This window comes from Alosa alosa, chromosome 4 (genome assembly GCF_017589495.1).
Source record: "Alosa alosa isolate M-15738 ecotype Scorff River chromosome 4, AALO_Geno_1.1, whole genome shotgun sequence".
Classification (NCBI taxonomy): domain Eukaryota; kingdom Metazoa; phylum Chordata; class Actinopteri; order Clupeiformes; family Clupeidae; genus Alosa; species Alosa alosa.
The window spans coordinates 32,341,290-32,345,762 of NC_063192.1; positions in this window are offsets into that span (position 1 = coordinate 32,341,290).

Sequence of the window (4,473 nt, forward strand, 5' to 3'; positions counted from 1 at the left end):
GAGGCTTTGAAATGTTGTTCTTTCACACCCTGATCCACCATCCATTCATGTGTTCCAACACTTAGTTGACCTGTAGCTCTCACTCTCTCAACGCTTCCTTTTGGAATATTTCAATGCGGATTGACTTCATACAAACCAGAGGGGTATTTCAGTAAGCTGCTTTAGTCACTAACCTGTAATGTTGACTTGCTGTACATGGTAAGCCTATACGGGCTAGGATGGTGCCCATGGACACAGTCTGAATATAACTATGGTTAATGGTAATTCAACTTCGAGCAAGGTGTGACAGATTCACTCATCCACAAGATCAGGGGTTTATGCCAGGCTAGCTTATCACACTGTCTGGGGTACCCTTCAGGTCCAAAGAGTTTGTTATTCTCCGTTAGTTAGTATGCCCTTTCTATCCACATCTGTCACTTCTGCTGATTCTGTTTTGTAGAGAATGGATGCATAGGATAACATGCCTCTGTTTCTGTAGATGTTTTTTGAGGGAACCAGGGGGAAATGCACTAGTCAGGAGAGGAGCGTTAAAGCCACACACTTCAACACAACAATGAGCCTGAACAGCAGCTCCCAACAGGTTTGGATTTAAGGTTTGGTCTATGAAAGCACATGGAAGTCTTAAGAAGAATGGAATGTTTTGAAAGCTGTTCATTTTTTAATTTATTTTTTAATGACATGAAATGTCCAAGAAAATACTGGAAAAGGTTGCCTTGCGAGACATGGACCTGGCTTTGGTGGTGTGCTAGAAGGGTTCAGGCCCTGTGTCTGGTTAAGGCAAGGTAACATAATGGGTAGACTGCTGTGAACACACTTGCAACGTTATTGTGGGCTCTCTCTCTCCGTTCTTTGAGTGCCACTTTTCACTGCCCTGTCTGAATGAGGGCAAAAAGCCTTAACATACTGTATACTATAAGGAAAGTTATTGTGGCCATAATTATTCTTAGAACTGCCAATTTTGTAATTGATATGATCGGAGCCAAAATATTATGAAGACATTTATGATTAACAATCTATAGTGTTATATGCCTGGCATATATAACGTAATAGGCCTTTATCATTAATAATTTAGTTGCCTTTTATTGAACAAAGATAAAAGACTATTGAATGTAGATTTGTGTGTTTGTTTTCGGAAACTACACAGCTGGAGTCCGATGGTGACCGTAATACACCAACTGGCCACTTGATGGCAGACACAGTATGGACAAGCAACTGCTATCACAGTCCTTACACTAAAACTAAGGTATTATAACTGATGACCTGAAAGAAATAGTAGCATTTATCCAAGGCTTTGTATGTTAGTGACAGTCTAAGTGGCTCAACAGCCAATTACCCAATACATTTTAGCTTAACTCGCACCTCCTCTCTAGGCCAGATTTAGTTACTCCAAGTTATAGCTTTGACCTCTTAGTGTCGGCTTAGATGAGAGAGAAAAAAAGCAGGTCAGAGATTGTTTCCTTTTGCCTTTCCATGATGAGTCTTCTGGGGGAGTCTGAACCAAGGACTCAGTGCGCTCCATCTTTTCTTCCTGTTTGGTTCTTCTCTTGACTCAATGCATCTTGGGTGCCTTTATTCTCACACAATAAACAAGTCCCATTGTGTCCCACTGTCTGCTAACCCACCAAGAATTCATTTATCTCTAAAGATAAAAAAAACGGAACAGTTGTACCCAAAGAGAAAGAGAGAGCGACAGAGGAGGCGGAAGGAGAGAAAGACTCATTCTGTGAGGAATAGAATACTGTGGGCAGGCGCTCTCCTGTCTCACACTGTTCCAGCCAGACCCTGGTGAGGTCAGTGTGATGTGGCCAGCGGATGTGGGGTGAAGTCATTGCGTGTGTGTATGTGTGTGGACTGTCCATCTCTTGGTGGGAAAGCTGGTTAAGTGGACAGTGGGATCCTATGAAGGCACAGTAAGAGCACAAAGAGTCGTTGTACTGGGTTAGTGTATGAGTTTGACACTTGTCCATTTAGCAACATTATGAACTGACCTTAGTGGTTAGCACCAGGTTGTGGTCTGAATAGATCTTAGTTAGCAAGTCTACTTGTGTGGGATGTTGGGGTCTTTCTGGTATAGTGCCCCAGCTATATTTCTTTGCCTTGTTGAAAAGCCTCAACTGCCATTTATCAAATGTAGTTAGTCACCTCCAAAAATCTGATTGGTTAGAATTTAATTCTGATTTGAGGTCTAGGTAGGCTGCAATAGTCAAACACAGCCAATGAATGGAGATGGCTCCTAAATGCCACTTCAGAGAAGGTTAGGCTGAACCACACAATAGGCCCCCTGAAGAAACCTAGCTCTTCGTAAAGTGCTACTGCAGTGGAGCAAAAGGCAGCCAATTTGACCTTTAAGGGTTGGGCATTCTAGAGACTGGTCAATGACTTTGGGCCTGTTTAGACATGACTGTAGGCATCTCTCAGGCAAGACTATGCAGACAAGAGCGACATGCTTCAAAGACCACTAATGTCTGAAAACTAACATTAAAGGCATCGCTACCATCTTATGGGTTTACATTTGGTTCAGAAGTCCTCACTGAGTGTGGACGGATTTGGTACGTACAAGGAACGTAGGGTAACAAATGACTACTATGGCAGCAGATCCATCACAGTGTGTGCTGGGAGGAAGCTCCAAGGGTGTGTTCTCTCTGTGTGTTCCGTTCTCAGATGTGCCCTCTGTTCTTTAGCGCTGACTGATGAATTATGACGGTACGCAATGGAAAATAGGAATATTGCTTTGTGTGTGTGTGAGTGAAGAGGGGATATCTGCTCAATGCCTTTCAATAAGGCTGCTGTTTGTCTTTGGTAGCATTGTAGAAACAGGTGCATCTTTTAACCTTCAGAGAGGCCGAGGCAGACAGATGCTGCTCAGAGAGGGAGAGCGGATGAAAGGAGGACAGGGTGAGGCTCCAGTGAGGTTGGTGTGCAGCGGAGGGCTTGTGTGCTCAGTCTTGTCTTGAGCTATGTGTGTGGTACATTCATTTGATCTTCTAACTCCTACGCAGTTCAGAGTTTACTTTAAAGCAAAAAAGAGCACATCTTTTCTAGGTCATCTTTCTTAAATGAACTTAGACCTAACTCAGTTTTTATACTGGAGCATCTGCCAAATATCCACCACATGTAGGCCTACTTGGGAAAATGTAAATGCAAAATATGGTCAGCAATTTTTATATCTGCATGTTCAGCAAATTTAGAATTTTTTGATCAAGTCAATCATGAATATGTATATTTTATTTCTGTGACTGCAGTACTTCCCCTTAAGTTGAGTGATATGTGCTTTTTGATGCTTTCACATCTAGTGTAGTGGATAAGGCGCTTCTGGACAGAAGTAATTCATAACCTAAAAATGTTGAAGTCTGTCATTTTTCACCAGTAATGTTTTTGAATGAATGAATAAGCTAGCCTCTTTGTGTGCATGTGTATATGTGCGTGAATGCGTGTGTGTGTGTGTGCTAAAGTGGACCGCAGTGCCATGACAGGATCTTTGTGTTCACACAGGGAGTGTGGGAAGGCCCTCTTTATGAAATTCCTTCTTTGGTTTTCCCCCACCCTCCATCACACGCTTCTGAGACACATGCATGGTGTCTCACCCCTGCGTCACACACAGATCCAGTAATGGTTTTTAATCAATGTCCTCATCTCTTAGCATACTTACAACTAAGCTATGTTACACAACAAAACAAGAAAAAAGGATTTTGAGGAATCAGATCACTTTTGGGTGTACCAGGGAGGCCCCTAAATTTCAAAACAGCATAGTGCACTCAGTAATGCAAAGGATAATGCTAAGGTTGATTTGAGTGACTAACTTGGTTGGTCACTAAGTTACCTGGAACCCTCCACCTGCCTAGACACACAGAGGACATGTGGCTGTCCAGAAATGGAGGCTATGAAAACGTGTAATAAGCACCAAAGAGTGGTATGTGTGTCGGGGCGAGTCTGATTCAATATGTGAGTCCGATACAAGAGCAACAAACCTAGTCACCTGTGCTAAGGCCAGGGTGGGTTTCCATGGAAGTGTGTGTGTGTGTGTGTGTGTGTGTGTGTGTGTGAAGGGTGGTTCAGCATGTCTTAACTCCCATTTCTTCTCTGATTAATGATTCAACTGAAGCAGCATGTTTACACAGTGCCATCTCGTCAGTCTCACAATAGAAGTGTGTTGTGTGTGTGTGTGTGTGTGTGTGTGTGATGAATAAGTTGTGTGTGTGGAGAAGGAGGAGGTCAGTGCTATTTTGTCTGCAGTAGATATTGCAGCATATTTCCTGTTAGCTAACAAGTGTGTCACGGCCATAGGATGGTGCGTGTGCATGGGTAGGTAGGTGAGAGAGGGTGACACATGTACTGTAGAGTGAAGGATCATTTAGTGATGAGAGTGCGAGGACAGAGAGAGTGCTGTCCTCCAGACTTTGGGACTTTTTTATAGCAAGCAGTGCTAGGTTTCAGGAAACTGTGTGTGTGTGTGTGTGTGTGTGTGTGTGTGTG